Source organism: Ostrinia nubilalis, chromosome 9 (genome assembly GCF_963855985.1).
Source record: "Ostrinia nubilalis chromosome 9, ilOstNubi1.1, whole genome shotgun sequence".
Lineage (NCBI taxonomy): Eukaryota > Metazoa > Arthropoda > Insecta > Lepidoptera > Crambidae > Ostrinia > Ostrinia nubilalis.
Window position 1 is genome coordinate 13,087,310 of NC_087096.1, and position 25,657 is coordinate 13,112,966.

Genomic DNA, 25,657 nt, shown 5'->3' on the forward strand with positions numbered 1-25,657 from the left:
GCTCCCACAGCAGTGGAAACCGGCTTTAATCGAAAATAAAAAGAAGTACCTACTTCGGACCCAAGTCTAGAACTTACATAATTAATTATTGATTCAGGGGCTCTAACTAAAATAATGAAACTCTAGATTTTTCCTGTTCACTGGACTCTGGCTGGATTCTGTATGAATTATTAATTTGTTTATTAGATGTTTTTAATAACTTGAATCTGATTATCATTATTTTAAGGGCTGATCACCATTGATTATTTTCTGTGCGCACAGCGTAGCGTAAGTAGAGAGGTTACGCCGCACGCCGTAAAATTGACCATGTTTCTTGCCTTACACTGTCGTAGCTACGATAGGCAACTACGAATTGCTACGTAATGAGTTCTGTTACAAAGACACATCTGTTATGCGAACTAAAGTGCCAAACATTTTTAGTTTGAAATTCTCAAGACAAGGATCGACCCTAGGTAAGGATTAGCATCGTAGTAATAATCTCATTTATCTATCCAGTCTTTGAAATAAGACTACGACGATAAACCTGTTTTGCCTAAAGTAAAGTAAAACTTTTTGAACTTTAATTAAAGTCGTTTACTTTTCAAAAACTTAATTTACTTAGTTAATTTACCGCAGTTTTCACAGCCTATCATTTATAATTAAATGGCTTAATTTGAGTTGCTTTAATAATTTGACACAAAATTCATGTTACTGCTCGAAGATAAGGCGGGAGAGCATTAGTTTTAAAGTTACTAGGCCCGATAAGACTCTACTTTATAGGTAACTCGCCTTTAGTTATTTCCATACTAATTTTATGAAAAAGTTTTGCTCTTCAAACAGGTCCCAGAGCGCGTGCACTTAAACACGAAACATTTTCGTTTTCGCGCAAAATTACGAAAAAGCTGAAAATATTCAGTGAAGCGACGAGCGCGCATGACCGCAGCGTCGCGACGCTCCGTTCGTCCATTCACGACGCCCTTCAGTCAGCCACGAGTCTTCGAACGCACGCCCGAAGACGCTTTCCCGCGCGTTTTCAAATTACGAACTAATTTAAATTACCTACTCGTTCGAACGTCCAAGTTTGAGGTTCGCTCTGTGCCGTGCGTGAAAAGAGGTTGGATTTGAGTTTTTAGTGTTTTGACAGATAAAAAATAGTTTTGTTTTGTTTTTGTTGTTTTATTTTTTATTTTGAAGGATAACGAATTTACGTTCTGAGGGTAAGTGGACATTTTTATTGTTTCGTATTTAGGCAGTAAGTTTTTTCAGGTGTTGAGGGTGCATTCTTTGATCGATATTGTCATTGAATGACTTTTTTTTTATTGAACTTTAGTGAGCAGCAGTGTTTTTTATAAAGTGGAAGGCAAGTTTAATTAAAAAGAAAATAGTAGGTTGTGTCTATCCGTCACGAGTAAGTGTGCCGCAGCCGTCCACCGAAGGAATTTATTTTCATTAGAAGCTAATAGCAGTATTGACCTGATTAAGTAGGTATAGTAGAGTGAGGACATCAATGTTAATCAAAAAGCCTTATTCTAATGCTACATACTTAGGCTTAAAAGTATAGTGTACCTAGTTCGTTATTGGTTTCGGGAGTTGAGTAAAGTATTTTTCTATAAACTCTGAAATAGGCAAGTACCTACCTACGTTTAGGCGTCTTAACAACTGATGGTAGGATACTAAATAGTTTTAAAAATAGTCAATTATGTTACCGATATTGTTTATAATAATTAATTATCCATACAAGGGTCAGAGCACGTTTTTACTACATAAATCACCGAATAGAATTTAGTTTCTACTGAAAAATGCTTTGATTTTGAATTTATCTCACCGTCTCTAAATATGTATAGTGCCCTAAAATGATTTTCTCTACATAAAAAAATAGTGTCCGACCGAAACTAGTTTTACGACCGAAACCGAAACCGAAAACGAATTTCGGCAACGGTGTCTGTTTCGGCCGAAACCGAAACCGAAACCGAAACTTCCTTACAAGGCTCATATTTTGAGGGAAAAATAAAGAAAACGTTATTATAATCAGTCAGTCTTTATTGTTTTCTCTTTAAATTGCATTAAAATTGAACTTATAAAGCGCCTTTTCGAATTGCTAAAATAAAGTGACAGTGGGCGGGGCACATAGCTCGTAGAGCTGATGGCCGCTGGGGCTGGAAAGTTCTTCCACTAGGTGGACCGACGATCTGGTGAAGGTCACGGGAGGTGCCTGGATGCGAGCGGCGCAGGATCGGTCTTCGTGGAAATCCTTGGGAGAGGCCTTTGTCCAGCAGTGGACGTCTTTCGGCTGAAACGAACGAAAGCGCCTTTTTACTCTAAAAGGTATCAAATTATGTGTTGTATGTACCTATTAAAAAAGAAAAGTCTAGATTTTTTTTAATTACTCGCAATATTCAGGACATCTACATAACCCGTCCCATGGTCGGGTCTTTTACTTCAATAATTTCTCAATACAAAATTGGTAGTACGTAAGTTAGTATCTACTGTACTTGCCACTTGGATACCTTGGTGATAAATACTAAAATGAACTTTGAAACTCTGAATCCATAATATTATCACCATGAAATGCACTATAGTCAATGTTTGTTTACGTATAGCATTTGCGAACCAAAAAAAATGTATAGGTTAGATTAAACTTGATTATACTTTTATCAGTCATATTGAATTTTTTTTTTATGTTTACTACCCGCTCTTGTTGTAACGACATAAAACGAGATAAAACTTACCAAATTCAAAATAAATCACTCGAAAATTCGCCACCACAACAAAACAAAACTAACAGCAAACAAACAAGCGAGCGAATCACGACATTGGCTCTGATCGGGATCGGATTCATTCCTCATTCAACGCGCCGAACATGACCGATAACAGCGCGGAAACTCCCGAATGCACATTCGGTTTCGGTCGTAGTTTCGGCAAGTTTGCCACCGAAAACGAAACTAAACCGAAACTCGTGTTTTTACCGAAACTCAACCGAAAACGAAACCGAAACCGAACATTCGGTCGGACACTATAAAAAAATGGAAATGCGTATACGGAGATATTCAAGCCAGGTGAATATATTTGCGGTGAAAATGGACGTAGAGACGGAAAATTGAGATTTCAGAGACGATCTACATATTTTATTTACATTTAGGGGGCTCTACAGATACCTAATAACTACTTATGTTTATCTATACTAATATTACTAATATTACTTATAAACAGGTAAAGTTTGTGTGTTAGTATATTTGTTAAATTGTAAGGGGTAATCTCGGGATCTACTGAACCGATTTTAAAAATTATTTCACCTTAAACACCTTGGATAAACTTCGTTCCAAAGACACAGCTTTGTATGAATGTATTATTGACCAGCCTATAAATATCTAAGCATTCAAACGAAACAATGATAATAGAGCCATTGCTATTATTTAGTGACAGTAATAAATGATTGTTGTCTCGTACGTCTGGTACTTCCGGTAGCGATTAGGAATGAGATTTGGTCAATATTACTGTCAATAACATACTATTGTAATTCCAATAAATGGATTAAAACTTATTCTTATTCGTATTACAGAACAACGTTCAAAACTAGACCCAATCTTAGTCATATGATTAGGTTTAAATGTTTGAAATTCAACCAAGTAAAAGAAAAGCATCTTTTGTTTGAGTTTGAATCGTGTTTTCAGCTTCTTCGTGTAGGTACGGACCTTAGTTATCTTTTTTTACTAAAGTCAGATTAAAAAAACAGTCACCTTCTTTTACTTATGATCTTTGAAATGAAACTGCCAGATTTTCCCGCAGTAAAACGTAGCCTATGTGTTAATCCAGGGTGTAAGCTAATTCCATACTATTGAAATTGCTCCACCCATTTAGACGTGAGGAAGAACAACTCACAAACTTTCGCCTTTATAATATTAGTGTGATAATGAGACCAAACCAAAATATTGAAACAAGCAGTCAACAAACATCAACCAGACGAAAAAAATTAAGACGCCTCCTTTTCACTTAGGATCTTTTAAATTAAACCAACGACAATGAGAGCTGTTCTACGAAAACGTTCAAAGGAACAGTCGACAAACATCGTAAATTAGTTTATCGATAGTTACATTCGAGGGTGCTGATGATCACCTCTCTTGTTAACAAGTTTCTGAACTTCCTCGAACCACTTTAGATTGTCTGTAGATATCAAAACTGTAAAGTGCGGTTTCATTATGTTCTCGGTTGACAGCAAGCTGTAAAAGGGATTTAACGACACTTGCGTAGGATGTGTCTTGAAGTTTTTTTTGTGTTACGGCTATTCTGGTTCTTTGAAGTCCCTGTATCATTGCGACCGGTACCGGCCTATTGTGATCGCCAGTTTTCCTTACAGTTCGCCTCCGAGTCCTGCATCCATTAGGTAGTGCAGTATCTTTTGGAGGCGATATGTTTTACATCTTGTGGGCTTAGGAAGTTACAGACTCTACTTTTCGGTTGTAATGGTCGTGATTGCTCACTATCAGATTATCCACGTGTTTTTTCTTTATAACAGCAATTATTAAACCTTAATGATGTTAGAACTTACTCAATTGAAATACTTACTTTACGTCCAAGTAGTTTTCTAGCAGTCTACATTGCAGGTTGCAGCTTACCCAGGGGACCGGGGTTCGCTTCTAGATTGTGTCGGACATGATCCGAATACGGAGCCCGACGTGAACGATGTTTACTGAAATAAATAAAAATAGTAAATTAAAAAAAAAAACGCATTTCAGGCTTATATCAATTTCAATTTACTGATTTTTTAAATAATTTCTCCGATCATTATTCTAGCCATCAAAAAAGCTAGGAAAGCGTCAGACCGAATCATGATGATTTGCAGACTCATAACTGATTAGACACTAAGTACACATTCGATTTGAAATATTATGTAATATGATAGAGTCAGTTTGTCTGTTGTTGTTGATAAGATCTGTGATTTTATGTGGTCAAGATACGAAGAGATAAATTGATTGTGTGAGATATTATGTTTGTAAGGGGTAATCACAGATGCAGATTATGAAAAATCTGTCAGTGATAAATACTATCTGCTGATGCTGAATGACGTAGATACCTAGCCTTTTATCCTGTTTCAAAAATTACTTAGGCTGAGTTACACCATCTTACTTTTTTAACAAACGTAAAAAATCTGTCAAACTCCATGAAAAAAAACACCGGTTATCGTTAAAGTTACAGTCAAAATTAGGTGGTGCAACTCAGCCTAAATTTACCTAAAGTTTAATAAATTTACCTGTTTATTTTGGACAGAATTAGGTACTTTCAAGTAGTATTACAAGTTAAAATATACGCATTGCATGATTGCGGTTAGAACTAGTTCAGTATAATTTTAAGTACATTGTTTGTGTAATAACTATTATTTTGTATTAAATTAATTCACTTAAAGCCGGTTTTATATGTATTATACATGTAATAGGACGTAAATAATTCAAATGTTCTCTTTATTAGTGACGAGTGAAAGTTTGTAATCCTCGCTTGAATTTAGGTCATGAATATCATCATAGGGGTATTACGAGGTACAACAGCATTAGAAATCACATTTTTGTGTTTGTATCTCCTATTACCATATGCCACAGCGTTTAACTAGTGCTGCCGTTTTGAATTTAAAATCGTTTGTTAATGTGAAAACATAATTAATAAATCCTAGAATCCTATAAAGATACTTAGTACGCGCAAGAAAAATGAGGCAACTCGAGTGGACCATTCTTTCTCACTTGAAACGTCGCAATAAGTACATTTAAAAAAATTAAATGTCTTATAAATAACTTTTTTTTATAACGATCATATTATTATTAGCACTTTCGGAATAATCGCCTCTAATGTACATTTTTACAACGCAATATTTTACGAAACGACATAAGATTTTTGCCTTGTATGAAATGCTTGCATGAAGACTCCATCTATGCTTTATTAACCTAAGTGTGCAAATATTATTTTGCACATTATTTAAGTTCAAAGGTTCGCATTTAAGAGGCGTTACATCGCACCTCGTGTTATGTTAGATGTCATCAAAAATTCACCTGCTATTCCGAGAGCTTCGCACCTCAGGGGTTTTAGCACGTATTCTGGAAAAATATTTCGTTCTCCACTAATGTTTATCTCTCTCACTCATGCCGTAACCTACAGAGGAGTAAGGGAGTGAGAGATAGAAGATTTTCAGGGCAAATTGAAACCGCTTGACGGAGTAGCGCCTGAAACTCACTTTTTCATTATCCCACACGCCGACCCCAGATTTGTCTTCATTAACGACTGAAACAGAGTTTTTTATTACACTTCTCTATATTTCCTGCTCTACATGGGTGGGTACATTTACTCGTAGTTTGGTATTTTATCTTCGATGAAGTAGATCGTACCTTAATCCTGTTAAATTTTGACCTAATACTAACTTCCGATGTATTTTATTCATTAATAAACTCTTATAAAATGTTCTGGAGCATAAGGAACACTTAATACCACGAAGCGTTATATGCCAGTTATTCTTATCTCCTTATCATCAGATATTTAGTCCCCAACGCGCCTTTCTACAATTTACAAGATGCATATTATAGATTTGGCTTACACTTCCCAAGCTTGCCAGATGGTTCCATGTATCTGTTACACATTTACCTATTCTATAATTTTACGACCACGGCACAAGTTGTAAAATTCTAGATAAAATAGATAAATTTTCATTATTTCAATACAGCTCGTTCGTATCTTCAGATATGAAACTTCACAATACAAATTCATCTCGGTCAGAACGAGTTATGTTCGCAACACTGGTCTTGCTTTACATATTGAATCTATTATGATATTACGAAATAAGACATTATTCCTTACGCCAATACCTTATGTAAGGTACTTGATACAAATAAGGCCTACGTTCTAATAAGGCCTATACATCAGAAAACACAGATAAATAAATCCAACCGGGACAATACTTCAAGGACATGTACTCATATGCCCTATAACCCAGTAGAGTGATAGAGCATCCCGATCCACGATCCCAGCACCAATTGGCACGCGTTATTCTAAGGTGGTGGGTGATTTCGTGCTCCCTTATAAAAATCCGGCGATTTCATCTTAAGTTTTCGGTAAAGTGACGCTGTTTTAGATTAAGCTTTTCTTAGTAATCGTTTCTAAATATATCTTACTAGCTAATAATTACCTTAATTTGTACTACTGGCTATAGATGCATTATTTGTAAATTTTTAAAGACAACAAGAATGAGATATCTAATAAGGCCTAGGCCTTATTTCAGCATGGTAGGCCATATTAGATACTTATGTTAACACCTGATTACGGACAAATTCATTAAACTAAATGAGTCAAAGAGTAACAAAATATTTATTTAATAAGAATGTTACTAACGGCACAGAAAAGAAAAAGAAAACAGTGTCAAAAAAAATACAAAACCTGTAAAAAAAGAAACAAAATACAAAAACAATAAAAAAATAAGAAAAAAGAAGCCGTATGTATAATTATTATGGAAAGGAGAATAAAAGCTGGTATTATCATGCCTGTTTCGAAGACAAAATAGCAGATACGCGACCATAAATGACTGCTTTAGGTGGTATCACAAGTATTGTGTAGGAGTTCGCAAAGATGATTCAGAAGCCTTTTTATGCCCTGGTACTAACAAAAATTGATATCTCATTTTGTTTACAAAAATTCAAGACTAAATGATGTTCCTAAACTGATTTATTTAAAAGGTTTTATGTGTAGGCCTTATTCGAACACGGTGTTTTAATAAGCCCTATACAAAAAAAATATATTGTTTGTTTTTGATATTTTTTTTGATAATTTAAGTAAGGAATCATTACTTTGTTACTATGAATATTTAATTTTATCTCTAATTTGTGTATTATTCTTAATAAGTGGAATTTAAGTTTATCTAGAGATATACAGTATATTTCTGTTTACTTGGTATGTAAAACTTTGATAACGCAAACAAATCGACGTGTTTAATGTTATAAGACCGCATTTTGTTTAATACAACTTCAATTTTAAGGTCTAGAGGCATTTGAATCATGTAGGCCTTATTCCGTGTAGGTGATTTAATAAAGCCAAAATCAGTGGTTTAGTAATTTGCTTATTTTGAATAGATTTAGTAAAAAATTGTGTTATTTGTTGTAATATTGTTAAAATTAAAGGATGGAAGAAGTTAATTAACCTTGTTTTTGTTAATTGGCGTTAATATTTATTGAATTATAAGCATTTAAAGTTAGGTAGGCCTTATTTGTATCAAGTACCTTATTCAGTCCAACCTTCGGGCTTATGCACATGGTCACACGACCTATTTTTGTTGTTGACTAACCTATGCATGACGCTATTATGAACTAAGATTGCTGGAAACACAGTGCATAGATCCTGTCACTTGAGTTTCACTGGTTGGGTTTTTATTGGCGGTCAAGCTGTAGATCCTGGCTACACAGGAGTTGAAGCGGTAGGAACGAGAGGTGGGAATAGTCCCGGTTGCTAGTGGGCAAGACAGTTACGTCAACTGGTCAGTTCTGAAGTAGTAGGAGGACTATCTATTTGCACTCACCAGGATGGTGTCTTGTTACTCACCAGTGGTGCCAACTGCTAAGTATGAAAATGATAGCCCTCATGTCTAGAACCTCTACTGAGTCTAAGACTGGGTTGCACCATCTTACTTTAACTTTGACAAACGTCAAAAATCTGTCAAACTCTATACAAAACGCACCGTTTATCGTGATAGTTACCGTTATAGTTAGATGGTACAACTCAGCCTAACACGATTATGTACTTTTTGGTAGGTATTGGAAAATGGTCCATTAGGTACGACTATAGTTAAGTTGGTGAAATAATTGCTTCTGGTTTTCTTAGCCTTATTTAACCAACCAATGAGCGTTACTAAGTATGCTATTTAACTAAGTAAACTACAAACTAACTTACTCAGAATCATGGATCATCACAAAGATTCTCAAGGTGTGGGTATTGTCCTATAATTGTGCCAAGCCGTAATCTGCCTCATTACAAGTTTGCGGTTACCGTATTCTGTTACTGAAAGCGAGTGTCGCCTTCATAAGGCCCTTCGTATACAAGGCTACTTAAGCAAATCTTCAATGCCCGACGATTTTTGCCTCTAACCAATCCAATGGGTCGGTGACCAATGAAAAAAATGTCTGCGACGACCCGTGTCTCTGTACGAAGCTCTATAAATAAAATGAAAGTCATTTATTATCAGACAAAAGCAGTCCATAGTTTGGTTAGTAACAATTTGATCTTAGAGACTATGTTAGTAGAGTTAGTAACAATGTTCTTAGAAGTATGTTAATACAGCATGGGTTTGACAAACTATATTGACTCTTTATTTATGGACGCTCTATTGCTTCACATGCCTAATGTGTAAGTCAACAAAGCGACCATAGACTGAGTCCAGACTCTCAGCAATCATTTTCAGGATTCCATTCCCACTTGTCCTCAGTCTTTGTAACACAGACGCAGTCTATGAATTAGTTCACAATCGTAAGATACTTATCGAAGATTTTGCGTACCCTTATGTAAGAAGGGCCAGGGTAAATTAGCAAATAAATAAAGCTGATTAATGTTGCCACCAAACTTTCTTTGCTACATATCTACCTAGTAATTTGAGTAGCTTATCTTTCTAAAATTAATTTATGGAGATACCTAACTCTTAACAGTCGATTTATTTCATTATCATCATTTACAATATTGCCAAAGTTTTGAAATAATGGCGATTCGTGATATTAATGCTTTGTGATATTTAAATTGGGAACAAAATAGCACTATTGCACTGACTCGTTCTTATCCAGATTTATCGAATCGAAAACGATACCATTAAGTATGTTTTTCTGCGGTTAATAATGTTTTTTGCGAGATTGATTGCGTTTGCCCACAGACTGCAACATGCATTTAATATCGTTTTGGCGACTTTTTGTGCTCGAAAAGAATATACATTATAGAGCAAAGTGAAACGATCATTGCGTTTTTGTTTCAAACGTGGTCGCCGTAACTTCCGAAAAGGTAAAAAGTGGCATGTCTGTTTCCCCATACATCTATCTATACTAATATTATAAAGCTGAAGTTTGTTTGAAATGATTGTACTTTTTACTGTGAAACGATATCTTTTGAACAACATAGCGATTAATGTATAAGAAAATAAAATAAAAAATACCTAAAGTAAAATTTATCAGTCTGGACGACACTGGTCTTAGATGAGTTAAGTATGTTCGCCGCTACGAGCCTTTCAAAACAATTATTTTTCAATAATCTGATTGATTTCAATTTGTCTGCCTACTCATAAATCTGAAATCTAAACATCGTAATAAATACTATAATATATTAAATATTACATACCTACTTTTATGTTATTATTTATTCTACTGGTGCCTTTGCCTATTTATTTCGTTAATACTCGTATTATGTTCTGTTTCTATAAGGCTATCAAAGTTTACGTACATCGTAGGTTGAAGAGCACTTTTACTCGAGTGTCAGGAAATTCTAGTCTCGGCTCTTATTTTTAATTAATGATGTCTTAAAGATAATGTCTCAAGTGCTTCATTAGAAATACCTACGCTGGGTATTGGGTAAATAAGATTGACTGACATTTTGTTCAGTTTAAAGAAATACTTAATCTTATTAATTTCCTCGTACATACTTTACTATTCGTAGTAAATAATGAATACCGATTGTTTTGACTTTGTTTTTTATTTTTATTTACATAAAATAAAATATTAGTTAATCAAAGGTAAAGTTTGTAAGTTGTGTGTGCCATTATACCTACACAAAAAAAAGTGCAAGCAACCACTTCGCATCTTACAATGTGAGTCGATTTTTTTTACAATTCTCTTATTTTTTAGTATTCCAGCCCACATAACCCCACAGCTGCTTATTTATTTATTTATTTATCTAAAGGCATTGTTTATTCTAGCCCTCAAAAACCTACAACTAGAAAATGTAAAAGAATTGAAAAATAATGACATAATGTTTGCAGATTTTTTTAAGCACGAATTTTCAACACGTGTCACTAACGTGTTACTATAATCACTTTAATGTAGATTTATTAGATCAACATTCGTATCTTATGTCATTGCATTCGTACGTGAGTGTCAGCTGTATTCGCCTGAGCCTGTCAAACTCGATTTCACTAATGTACCCTCTGAAATTCAGTTACAGTTACAGCGAAACGCATTAGGGTATTACTGACCTTTGAAGGTCGCATCTTTTGCTGCAAAGGTTTGTACTTGGATAAGTTTAATAATGTCAAACGAATTTTGATAGACATTTTTACTTGTCACGGGCGCGGCGCCTTATACATTCAGTAAACAAAAACATAGAAGATAAACAAAAAATATTTCGAAGTAATTTTGCATGCTATTTGTAATGGCGAAATATGTGCCTACTAAAATCTGTAACAACTTTATATACCATGCTTTTACGCACATAAAGATTCTGATTCTGTTAATTAGTGATTCTGACTACATTTCCACTGTAAGACTTTTTCCATTACCTTCCTACTATCGGTTCTGTGGTATAGTATACTTCTGAAGTCCTTGGTTCGATTCGCAATTTTGACTTGGTTGGTGTTAGGGTTTGTATTATGGTCTAGTATAGGTACTTCAGAAGTCCTGGGTTCGATTCGAAACTTTGACTTGGTTGGTGTTAGGGGATTATGTCTAATGTTTACTGTTTACACGAACATCTACGAGCTTATTCCAGTCTCTGACCAAATTTCCCCCAAATTCTCCCCTTTCTTTCAAAATAAACAAAACCAAAACAAAAATAAAATCGACAAATTAAACCGCAGACTCTTCCCGTGACGCCATGTGTGTTGATGACGTAATGACGGGGGCGTAAAGTAATTAAGTGAGGTATCGGGGTTCCCTAGGGAGTCGGGAACCCGGAAAAATGATTGTAAACTTACATTCGAAACCTTATTTAATACGATACGTGTAATGTGACAGAGAGATGTATTTAAAACCAGCCGTCTCGGCGAACTTCGTACCACCATTAAAAAGTTGTCTTATCTTTATAATCGCAATATTTATTTAGGTACCTACAGTGTGCTTACCATGAGTTTACGTTAGGTGTGCTCGCTAGCGAGTACGTCAAAAAACTTATGAAGATTTTATTTCTTGAAAGCAGCCGCTAGGGGCGCTGCACAATATGTCATACATTTATTGTCATTTTTTTACGCAGTCGCTAACCGTGTCGCTAGCGAGCACACCTAACGTAAACTCATGGTAAGAACACTGAACGCGGGCTCGGAGGACTTCAGTAAATGAAGTGCCAAATTGCGGAAAATGGCAGAGGAAATACCTAATTTATTTATAAAACACTAGCTTTTGCCCGCGGCTTCACCCGCGTGAAATTTAGTTTGTCCCAGATTGTCATAAATTATAGCCTATATGTTATTCTGAGTAATAAACAATAATACTGTAAAGTTTCGTCAAAATCCGTTCAGTAGTTTCTGCGTGAAAGACTAACAAACATGTTGACATCCAGACATCCATACAAACTTTCGCATTTATAATATTAAGAAGGATGTTCAGCTGACAAACATTTTAATTCTAATGGTAAAACAATTTTTCAAATCGGTTCTTTTCGGAGCCTTTTAATCTTTCCTTTTTATAATATTAGTGTAGTTAAAATAAAAAATAAATAATGCTCCAAAACATTAAACGTATTCCTGCAGTTTATTGGAGGCGCCGGGTATCGATCCCGGTACCTCTCGCATGCTAAGCGAGCGCTCTACCATCTGAGCTACGCCCCCGGTGAGAGTGCTGGCGAAATTACTGTATCTACTAGTGCGGCGTTTAATGAACTGAGGTCACGGCAATGTCAGCCTTTTCTCAAAGCCGTTCAGGACATTTTCCCATGTGCAACCTTCCGAGTGCGAGACTGAAACATAGAACAGAAACATAGAATAAGTGTTAATTGATGAAATTATTTAAAAGAAATTTAAGCTGATTTAAATAAAAGTTCACTAAAAACCAGAGAATTGCTTGCAAAGTGCCAAGGTTAAGAATCAAAATAGACTCCAAAATACCAATCATAGTATTAAAATAAATAAAATGATAAGTAGGAAAGTTTAGTTTAACCTTTTGAGAAGGAAGAGCCAAAAGTAACAATTTTTAAAAATTTTCATTTTTTAAAGAGCTACATACGTACTAGTTTTCATAGTATTGCCAGCTCTGATCTGTGATCTCAATTTACTAATACTTTCTTGTTGATGGAGTGATGAAGATGGAATCATTACAATCAAACACTTTTATCTCAGATTAGACTTTTAACTTTCAACACTCATCAAATCTATAATACGTTATTTTTAGAGCACTATCTTGATTCTGCACGAATTTTAGAGCACTATCTCGATCTAACCCTAAAATTCTGCACGGAATATTTTAAATTAAAAAAGCCGTAAAAAGTGCCCAACAAATTGAGCGCCGCTAAATTTTGCAAAGAGCGCAATTTTCCTGTACTTTGTCTAATAAGTTACACAGTGGAGCGTAAAGAAAAGGTGGTGTCAGCTATTTTCCAATATGCCCGGGAAATATTTCAGGCGCGCCGCCTGCGCCGCAGATATTTCTTAACACTGGGCTCTGAATTCACATATTAGGTTTCGCGAGAAAGGGATAGGGGCCGTTCAAGTATTACGTAAGCACCAAGGGGGGGTGGGGGGTCTCTGTTTTGCTTATTTTGATGACATGGGGGGGTAGGGGGGTCTAGATGATGATTACGTCATCGTTAGTTATTTACGTTTTTTCGGGGATTCCCGCAAATAATACATATGCGTAGGCACTCGCTTTGAGAACTGATTAGGGGAATTACCGCACATTAGGGAAATTACCGTGCGCTATTCACTTGTCTAATAATTAACTCTCGTGCCGACATTGCCCATTGAAATTTGAGAGTCGTAGTCCGCATAAAATATTATACGCGAGGCCGGCCTCCCGCGCGCGTGTTTGGTTTGGATATTAAACGTATTGTAAGCATTGAAAGTTATCATTTGTGTTTATGTTGATTGTTGATGCATAATTGATGCAATTATGTTTGTTAATGTTCTTTTTTTCTGATTATATTTTTTTGTTCCTTCTCTATGTGTATCAGTTAAACCTAATATTTTCATGAATTTTCCTATTTTAAAAATGACAATATAAAAAACATTTATAACAAAATGTTTACGTAAGCATAGGGGGAGGGGGTAAGTGTTTTGCTTACTTTTGATGACAAGGGGGGCGGGGGGGTAAAAAATGGTAAGAAATCTGCTTACGTAATACTTGAACGGCCCCATATCCCTTATTGTACTTACACGTATATTTTGCGCTTCAACTGTTCTTCACAAAATTACAAATATTGTACTTCGCAGTATCGTGTTTGTGATAAGCGATGGGTAGTGATAAAAATTGCGTATTTGCAAGTAATTTTCCTAGATATTTCATTGGATTTACTTTTTAGATATAAGTAAGCTCAATACTCAATACTTTATTGATTTACAATGTGTGTAACATTTGTCCCTTACCGAATTCGAAACTGCAACTAAATCTGCAATAGTCGCTAAGTGCAGGACCACAAACTTGAGCCAAAACTTAAGCTAATAAACAAGAACATACTGCGTCACTTCAAACTTATCTCACTGTCTCAAAATAGATTTGGGGTCTAAATTTTAGTGGTCCTAAAATAAATCGGTTAATTTAAACCCTTGATCTCAAGATGGGTCAGGTCTATCAGACCGGGGGAACGAACCCGCCACGGCTGCGGGGGGTTAACGTACGTTCATTGAACGCAGCGGGAAATATTTACGAGCTGGTTTAGTGTTAGAGAAAATAGAAATTCTTTGCTATCAATCAAGTATCTACGGCATTGTTTTCTTTGATTTATCTTAATAATGCGCATACCGATGACGTTTCGTATTAAAATATGCTTTACTCTTCAAATATGATTATACATGTAGTAGGTAGTTATAAATAAAATCATCTTATTGTAGAGTACTCATCATGTACTTTATTTCTCGACACAAGTGGATCTTTACAATAATTGTAATTGTATTAAACCTGAAGATTTTTCAAAATTCAAAAATAGGCATGGCATTTTTTTTAAATAAACTTGTATAAGTGCATTTTGTATGTCACTTTGCGACAAAAAATATCGTGTAAGGTGCCATATTCACAAATTTTAATGATAAAGAGGATTTTCTTGCGTATTGTGCCGCTACAGATGCTTTATTTCTACTTCATAACCAAAACCATTAAATATGCTTTGGTTAAATAAATGTTTTTAATTCTTGCAAATAATTTGTAGAGACGTTGAGCGCTCAGCAAAAAGAAAAAAAATTAAGCATTTACTTCTTTCATATGAAATGAAAAAAAAAAAAAAAAATATATATATATAGTTTTGTAAGTATTCTACTGGTCCATAGAAGCATTTTTCTTCAGTTTTATTTCAGAATATGTATTTAACTCTTTATTGCTCTGTAAACAATATCTAATCACATAAACGAGTGCGCATCGTGTGTGTATCGATTGGTTAGATAACGTGGCGGACTCAAATAACCAATTACAGCCTTACGTCGGATATCCGAAGAACAGTGGAAATTGTGGTTATCCGAAACCGATGGAACAAGGGGAATCCCGTAAAGGACGATGTTTTAGCGATAATGTGTCTTTGTGAGGAACAATCTTTTTTCATGGAAGACTTTACACACATGACACACGCTGGATTGCACCATCATTCTTTAACTTTGACAAACGTCAAAAATCTGTCAAACTTCATATAAAAAACGCCGGTTATCTTTATAAACGGTGCTCAGCCTTAGTTTAGTTTTCAAGTTTTGTGTTACTTTTACAAACAATACTGTTTTTTTAGTTTTATTGTAAAATCTTTCGTCAATTCTTATGCAGAAAAAGAATCTTCTTTCACAGACTACTCTTAGGCTGAGTTGCACCACCTAACTTTGACCGTAACTATAACGATAACCGGTGCTTTTTGTATGGAGTTTTACAGATTTTTGACGTTTGTCAAGGTTAAAGTAAGATGGTGCAACCCAGCCTTAGGGTCTCGTTACTGCCACGTAGTCCGTGGCAAAAAACAGTAGTATCCTTGTCCAGAAGCTACGGTCTTTTAGTACTTACTTATTCATTTGAGCTAGTGCTGATAGGAAATAAAGTTAGAGCTTATTTAATAAATTCATACGTTACCTACTTAACTATGAATTTAAAAAAAACCTCAGCAAATACTGAGGCAAATACAAACAATCGTTTTTAAAACCGGGTAAAGTTCAAGAGGCGTACACATTAGTAGTAAATTAAAATTGTGCTTAGCGGACGCAGTTCCCCGCTTCAGAATTGTTTCTGGGTGTTCCGCAAAAGCAATTAATTTCAAAACTCTGAACAAATTCCAATGGTTTCCAACATTTTGCGTTTTCACATGGGCGATAAGGAATGATATTTAATATTTGATGCGATCATGCAAAATTGAGCTTTCTCAATCTTCCAGAGTGGGATAGTCTAATTTAATTAGTAACCTGAATGGTTGCGTCCGTTCCTTTTTTTATGCATAACAAGGTAGGTTTTGATTAATTTGACCGCAATCATACCTGGTGTTAAGAGAGCTGATGCAGTCTACCTACACATCTGCCCTGTGTGTCTAATAACTCTCGCCTTGAAAAGGCTCAGATTATAATGTTTGGGAAAGAAGCAGGCAGCGAATTCCAGTCCCTAGCTGTTCGGATAAAAAAAAGAGTTCTGTTAAACCCCGATTATAATATGGGAGCGGCACGGGAGGGTCAGCGAGACTTCAGATATGCTTTAGATTTGTATTCACGTCTTAATTATGTCAATGTCAACCCTCCTTTGTTTTTCCCATTCCCATATATCAGGCATTGTCTGAGTTAAGAACTAGACTTATAGGTATAGGTTAGGTTAGGTAAGCACTTTGAGCTATTTTATTCCTACTATTTGAAAGATGTGTATTCCTCGCTGTAAACATTAAACAAAAGACGGTCTTAACTGCTTTTTAATTAGGAGGTTTCAAAAGTGGCTCTTGACCTAAATATGTTGAGAACCGGCCTCTTTCAAGCTACTGTGAGACCCGCAGACATTTAACAAAATATGAAAAATTAACGTATAATTTGTGGCACGGCGAGTAATTTCGGTGTGGGATCATCGTTGGAATTAAAAGGTTAGAAAAATAATACTAAAAGCTGAAGGGAAATGAAAGCTCACATCATAATACTGTGCCTCTTTAATTATTTGCGAATGTCACGGAGAGGTAGAATTAAAAACATGTTTTAAGAATGTTTTTTTTATGACCTTTACCAGTGTTTATGTTTTTACCATCATCACTAATTACCCGAGAGAAGCCGCGAGCAGAAACTAGTCAATAATAGCTAGCTAATAGGTGAAAATAGTATAATGAAAATCAATACTGTAATACTGGGTTTCTTTTTTCTTTCAGGGGTGTAAAATTGTCCAAAGCGATATTTGCGCAGTATTAATTGGAGGACGGGACCTAAATTGGACATTTTTATTGAGTGAATTTACAGCTTAGCTGTAAAATAAAATAAATAGAGCAGAGCATCAATGAATATCTCACATAACGCCATTTATGATAAGAAATATAACAAACACCCTGTACTTTGGTGTCCGTTAAACAATCTCAATGGTAAAGCGACTTATAAAAACTTGAATGTTTCAATTTTATGATCGATTACCATTGGGACCTTGAAAACAATAATGATTGATACAATATAGCTTTATAATATTATTGACTGAATTCGTTTACGACTCAATAGGTCCTGCCCTCTCGAACTTATAAGACAATGGAAGATTGAACGATAAAAATATCCATAAAACTTGGATATCCCTCGGGAATAATATAAGTATTTACTGTCAAAGGGAAAGTAGGTTATCCTCAAGAAAATAACTTGCTTTCTTTATGGATGCAAATGATAACAATGCGCTCTGGAATAGTATAAAAGGAACATAGATACGAGGTAGGAAGATCATTTCATGGGTGGGAGTATAACATCGAGAGTTGCGACCATATACAAAATGCAGAGTATCCTGTGGGTTTTCTAGAATAACTGGACCACAAAAGATCTCGAAACTTAATAAAAAATTTAAGGCTGAGTTGCTCCATCTTATTTTAACTTTAACAAACGTCAAAAATCTATAAAACTCCATACAAAGAACACCGGTTATTGTTATAGTTACAGTTAAAGAAAGTTTGCAACTCAACTATTAAGTTTACACTTTTTTCACGTTTTCACTTTTTAAGAATCTAGGGCTTAAAAGAAGCGAAAATTCAGTGTAGAATCTTATTTTAATAAAAGTCTGGGGGTCTGATTTAAATTTATAAGACCATTTCGATGTGTCGACTCTATCAGACATTTATCTTGTACTCGTATCCGTCCTCCTATTGTCTTTTAATTAATTTCGTTACGTTTACGGGTCCAAATAAGTACATTTTATTTACTTTGGGACAAACTTGGCCCTTGGTTGGGCATTTATTGGCGGTCAGGTTGATCTTGGCTACTCAAGAGTTGTAGAAGTGGGAATGAGAAGAGCCAAAAGTTCCTTATGACCCAGGAAGAGCGAAAGAGACAGAAATCTGAATTGACCAATATCGATTGGTAAAGTTATCCAATCGTTAAGTGATGTCTTGCAAACTATGGACGTTTCTTGGAATATTCTAATAAAACAATTAGAAGTTTCGAGTTGGTAACGACAAGTATTAAACTACAATCAGGGATATTGAAGGGGGCGGGTTGACTAATTTTGTGAGACAAGTCGCAACTTCGACTCCGATTTTGCCTGATTATTTAAAGTAACGAAAATAAATGATACAGAATTACGGAATATCTCTTGATATCATCTTAGCAATTCTAAAAAAATCATCAATTACATCAATCTACAAAACTTAATTTGTAGATTAAATACATTGAACTGTGACACTCCAACGTTTGAAAAGACCACGACACAAAATTCATCTCAGACAAATCAATAAGCAAGGAAAGAAAAATAATCATCAATGTACGGTCTCCAGCCCATTTTCCCCAAAAAATTCTATTTTCGTCATTGGTTTTGAGCCATATCTTAAAGACTTTTCGTTCAAAACCCACTGAGGAAATTAAAGATTAATGGATGGATTAACAAAAGCTGTACAAAAGCTTTGTTCAGGTAGGCGGCAAAAATCAGAACAGTATTTACTAAAAGGATATAGAAAAATCATTCTCTGAAGTGTACCAGTTTTCCTAAAAATAAAGTTTGTCATATTATAGGTTTTCGAGACAACGAATAAGTTACTTATTGATAATGTCTTAGGGTACTGATGTCCTATTTTATTTCAATGAATGGGACCCTTTCGGGAAGTGCTCTTTGCTTTTTACTTGTTTATGGACATTAGCTGAAAGGTTACGGAGAAAAAACCAATGGGAAATCTTTGACTGGCACACGTTAGGTGACGTTTTAAAGTTAATCTGTACAACGCAAAGTTAGCGATGTGGTATAGTATTAAATGAAATCCATGCTATAGATAGGGCAAAGCAAACGAAAGCTCGTACTTGGTGGGCACACATTTGTAGATGGTATAAAAGGCCGCAAAAAATAACGATACCGCGAACTAACGCTGCGCCAGGCTCTGTATCTACGAGTATCATTGCTTATTTCAGTTATTTTGAGAGGTCCTAGACTTTTTTATACGAACATTTTGAACTGTTTAATTCATTCTCTTTCCAAACTCACCAGCTCTATTCCACAGCTGTATACCTACATATACGTATGTATATGTATACAGTGGCGTTGCCACCTCCTGAAGTGCTAAAACACTTTAAAGACAAAGACTTGCACCGTTGTAGCCCTCGTACAGTCTACCGCGACTCCAGAAATGTATTTTCACCTCTAAACTCTCAGTAATTAAGACCAGAGCAGCTGCCGACTGTATTTCACACGTCTCTAGCGAAATTACTTTTCATTTAAGTCACTAGTTTTCCGGGAAATTCTTGTGTAAAAAGTATTTAAGTTACGTTAAAGTTCACAACGTTTAATTATGTTTGGAGTGATGTTATACAATGAACGTGTATTTTTTGTCATAATAACATTTTGACCTAATTCTAGACAGTTAAAATGTTGTTTACATTTTAAAAATATTAAGTCTTTTAAACCAAAGAAGAACGGTCACGCCCCATAAACCTAGACACATTCCATAGCAGCTGTAATAGACATTTAGGTACATACATTGTAGATAAATAGGCATTTTGTATTAGTTTTTATGTAACGCCTGAACAAAAACATAGGGCAATATTTTAGTGTTAAACATAGATTTCGAATATAAAAAATATATAATTTAACTAACTAAGAAATGACAAAAAAACTGAGGTATGTCTCGTTTCTGTCGGGCTTGGGTCACAGATGACCGTTCTTCTTTCGTCACATGCTAACTACTACCTACATGGAAAGTTTACACTGCACATTTACTGTTTTAAGGTTATATTCATGCTTTGATTTATGTACTTGTTTACATACAAATACTTTATCTTATCGGTAGGTATAGATCATAATTTTTCATCACATTTTCACCTGACGTGCAAAATTGTGGATGAGTAAATCTTATTTTAGAAATAGCATTCGTCGTTACTAGCCTTCATTTCTGTATTTTTCATGAAAGTGAATTCAGGATCTGCATTAGCATATAGAACAGTTTTCACATAGACCTTCGTCATGCCGTATCCCGAATCTCTGGATGAAACCACTGGCAACGAGTAGTATTGAATAAATAAAATGTCACCTTGCTTATCACACTTCAATATCTTTACTTTTTTACGGCTGAAATGGAAATGTAGCGTGGAACACACATATAGGGTGGACAGATGACAGATAGATAAGCACTCTATTGTACCCATAACAGAAAAGACAGAAGTATACAAAAGAGACGGCAAAAAGGCGATCTTTTCGCTATGAAGTGATTTCTTCCAGACAAACTAAAGGACATGTTAAAGGTTGCAGAAAGCGATTGCGTTTCCAGCCGGCCTCTCTGGAAATCATTGAATCAATATTGTTCAACAGCAGAGGTCAGATAATGATGATATTATAATTTTAAGATTTTATTGCCATACAACATTTATGAGATAGTCGGGTTTTGGCAGCTCATAAAAAGTAAGTTAATTGAGTTCGTTCATTCGTTCGTTTCAGCCAAATGACGTCCACTGCTGGACAAAGGCCTCCCCCAAGGTTTTCCACAATGAACGGTCCTGCGCTGCCCGCATCCAGGCTCTTCCCGCGACCTTTACCAGATCGTCGGTCCACCTAGTAGGAGGCCTGCCCACGCTACGTCTTCCAGCCCGTGGTCGCCACTCAAGAACTTTCCTGCCCCAACGGCCATCGTCTCTACGAGCTATGTGCCCCGCCCACTGCCACTTGATTTTAGCAATTCTGCGAGCTATGTCGGTTACTTTGGTTCTCCTGCGGATCTCCTCATTTCTGATTCGATCACGCAGGGAAACTCCGAGCATAGCCCGCTCCATCGCCCTTTGGGTGACCTTAAGCCTTTTTATGAGGCCCATAGTAAGCGACCACGTCTCAGATTAATTGAAGAAGTTAATTGAGTAACGGAGTATTATTAGTTAATTTGTAAAGCCTAATTAAGTAAGAAAACCACTTTTTTCCACCTAGAGACAAAATGAAAAATGTGTTGTAAAAATCATCCTCATTGCTTGTCCCCAAATGTTGTTTCTGTTTCTACATTACTTAGTTAAATTCCAGTAACATTTAAACTTTTAAGTGCTAAAAGCGTTATCTTCATGGGTTCATCCAGCCATAAGATGCAAGTGCGTTATTTTTATAAGCCATTTAACCACAGCTCCGTTAAGGCAAGTCTATCCAATTACTATCAATCCTGCAGTCGCAGCCGTTCCTTAGCCTTTATGGCCACCGGTCACTGATTGCGTTTCTTAAGGTGCGTTCACATGAACGCGGTGCTAAAGGTGTGTTCAAATTTATACAAATATAAAATGGCTTCCTAATATTAGTATGTATAGGACCTTTTCAGTATAATTATTGGATTGGAACAGCGCTTTTCATGGAACCACCATGACAGAAATAGTCCACTCCAAGAATAAGAAATGTGGTTACATTTATGTAACTTGGCGTTATGTAAATCTCAATTTATTAGTTAAATATAGACGATTTAGATAAAAATCTAAAAGATATACATAATAGAGATAGATAGTTTGATGTGCCTACTTTCATCATCAAAACAAAACTCACCCTAGCTATTGGGGCATGTCAAAACCTTCATAGTCCTTCGCAACCGGATCGTACAAAATTCACCGCCATCTCCAACTTTAGGAGTGTCATTGAAAGGGGGATCCCAACAATGGCTTTAATAGCATTAGTACTGAAAATTCTACTACTCGCATCGTACAAAGGGCTCGGTGACAAAGCAAAAACTCCCGCGCACAAAAGCAAAGTTACGCTAATGACGTCACGGGGTTGTCTGACCGCGGCCACAGTCGGACGAGAAGAGACGAGCCATCTAATCAAATGTATCAAATTAATACAAACACACCCTATGATATAACATTGTAACTTAAGTTACACGTTTGTATGTTACAACTTTACAACATACGAACTAGAACTGTCTGTTGAAAGTTGCACAAACGTGTAACATAACCTACAATGTTATTCATACCGGGTGTCGATCATTTTGCGAATATCTAATGTTGGTAGTAATTTTGACACGAAAAACATACGACACGTCATCTGTGAAGCGTCTCTGATGCATTTAAAATTTTTGTTAACAGTGCTTAGCATGTATGGAATCCACACAAGAAGAGAATTACAAATCCATTTTTCTGTCTGGAGATTTCAGTTAACCCTTTTTTTTGTTTTTCATAAATATTTCTCTAGTCTGCATTTAGATGCGAGCATCACACGACCGTTTGTAGTAGAAATCCTCGGGGGACGTCCTTTGGCTGAAATTAATGTTGATAGGTAGGTATATGATGAATTTATATGTATTTTAAAATAGTGTACACCTAACCTAGATTTGTAATTAGCTAATTCATTTTTTTTTTCATTTTTTCTACGGTTTCCCTCAAAATGTCCTAGCTGTTTCCTCCGGTCTACGCCCAAGGTAATCCTGCGTAACAAGGAATACCTTTCTGGCCGGGTTGCGCGGACAAAGCCGTGACGTCACCCTCACTGGGCTAATAGTTCAACGACCCTTGACTTAGTTTACCAACTTTTTGACAAATGGCTCTACAAATTTCGGCGTTAGTGAATGTGTGGAGGAAAAAAGCTCAAGCTTTTCGTTCGGTTTGACAGTAGTTGATGACGTGGGATTTGCCACAGAGTCGACTCGTCACCGGGAAAAGCATCTGTAAATGCATCACATTTCATATTACATGTCTTGTTTAGAACTTGACTCTAAACAGTATTTGGTATTTGTGTAATAAATTGTTTACCTTTTTAGTATTATTTATGAGGCAGCACCATATTATAATGTTAAATTTCTTCTTTTGATCTCTATTGAAAATTGAATTTCATTAGTTTGAAAAAGTGAAAAATACGTGTCGAGTATTTTTTGATAACTTCAAAGACTAATTCAAACTCTTGCTTTTTTACCCAGGAAATATCCCTATTCCAGAAGTGTGATTGTAGTCATGTCACAGATCCATTTCCCATCAAGTAAATAATGATTATAAAGTCCCAGACACCTAAGTTGGAACGCATTTTTACGTTCGTAAAATATTCAAATAAAGGACTACCTAGTCCATCCTATAGGTATTTGAAAGTCTTGATTAGATGGTGACCCTACTCATCTGCTGACAGCTGTAAAGTTTCGCAGCGCATTGTTTAAAGAAGACTTCCAAAGTAGACACCGTTAAAAGTTTACGGAGAGAAAATTCTTCTGATATAATCCACTCTGTCTTGGTATGGGGTCTAAAACGTAGAGGCTACACCTGTGGCAGCCGTAGTAGTGTTGGATTGTTTTCGTACATCGTTGGTGGCTTGGAAGAAGCATGAGTGCAGAATAATGTGATGTAAACTATAGTATTTTTTTCTATAGAAAAAAATAAGTACAAACAAAAATTTGCCTAGGCGCAGACCATCGATTTTTCGTCGGCCGATAGTTTAGTCGGGCAGTTGATCAGTATGGTCATGTATGGAAGTGCGCACATTACGCCGATTCGATTTGACGGATTCTTCATAAAAATTCAAATCGGGCCCAACTATCGGCCAACTAAAAATCGGTGGTCTGCGCCTAGTCTTAACGCAACTTGAGTCGACTCCAGTGGACTTTGCAATGAATGCCCCTTCATAAAGTCATGTCAGTACACCGCCAGTAAAGTTATACGAGTAGATGATTTAAAAACTAACGGCTAATCTTTGTCGTAACAATCCAAGGATAATAATGAAGTCGAAGTTTTCTAAAAAAATTGAGTATGTTACTAGGATTTGAAATTAAAAGTTCGTATGAATCATCTTTGCTTTTCTCGTTCTCTCTTACACAGTACCGTCACGAGAAGGTGGAGTTGTTAGACAGGAGCTACGGTTGCTACGGAATTAGTTAAAATCACTCGTAGCTAATTGCTACGAGTTTTCGCCTGCCGCGTTTCGTAGCAAAACGAAGGTGTTTTAACTACGTGACTTTTAAGTGATTCACAGGCTTCCCTTATCAGTCGTCTTATCAGCTTTCCTGCATAAAATTACTAAATCGCGTGCGCGACATTTTGTATGAGATCGACACTGGCTTTGTCTCTTGCACCACTTTTTCAAGGTTGCTTTTTAAAAAAATGCTAATATTGCGTGCATTTTTTTCGTGTTGTTCGCAGTTATTTAAAAACAAAGGGTATCTTTGCGTGACTGATTTTGACAGATAATAAAGGTAAACTACCTATTCCTTTTCTTCCGAATTTAAAAGTATGTCTAGCGAGAGACCCCAAATAAAAAACTAGGACAAGCAAAGGCTCTTCTAGTAAAATGGCAATAATAACCCATCGGTGTAATTGGTCTCGAGATCTATGGAACGCGCTGGTTCAAACTCTACGCGGACTATTGTGGCGACTTTACTTGTACGTAACACAAGCATTTTTATCTTTAGCTTATCACAAGGGGTTATTGGGACTATAATTAGTAACTTGTGAAAAACAGTGACTAATATTTGTTAAAAAAATATTGCGCCATTTTTATTTTTTAGCGTAACTTTTATTTATTAAATAACGTGTCATGTCAAAACGCCGCCCTTCATCCAATAACGCCGCCAATGTGACCTCAAATTGAACCCGAATAATTAAGGCTCTGGTGTTAATTATTACAAGCTTCTGCACACATAATTAAATATGAAATATTAGTACTTTGTTAACATCTACAAAGAGTTAGGTGTGTTGAAAAATGGCTGTTATTTCTTAAAGATAAAATTTTTATGGGGTTAGGAGTCATCCGTATCGTGTCATTTGAAATGTAACAAGGCATAATATCTTTCTTAATATTGAGGTGGACCGACGACCTCATAAAGGAACAGGAAGGCTCTGGAGACACTGGGCGCTGGAGGATGCGTATGTTCAGTAGTAGAGGTTCTGTAACTGAAATGGTGATGATGATGATAATAAATTAATATCTTTAAACGGATTAGTAAGCAGACTATAAAATAACATTTCTTTAAGATTATAGTAATAGAACATTGTTGACCTGAAAAC

General features: G+C 35.8%; 1 long non-coding RNA gene and 1 other non-coding gene across 2 annotated transcripts in view; one reads left to right on the forward strand and one right to left on the reverse strand.

Moving 5' to 3' along the window:
- Positions 1-1,100: 1,100 nt before the first annotated feature.
- LOC135075032 (uncharacterized) overlaps positions 1,101-25,657 on the forward strand; it is a 64,674-nt gene continuing 40,117 nt past the window's right edge. The window contains exon 1 of the long non-coding RNA XR_010257946.1: positions 1,101-1,196. This is a non-coding gene — a long non-coding RNA (uncharacterized LOC135075032). The remainder of the gene's footprint in view (positions 1,197-25,657) is intronic.
- Trnaa-agc (transfer RNA alanine (anticodon AGC)) lies at positions 12,661-12,733 on the reverse strand. The gene has a single exon. It is a non-coding gene; the product is annotated as a tRNA-Ala (tRNA).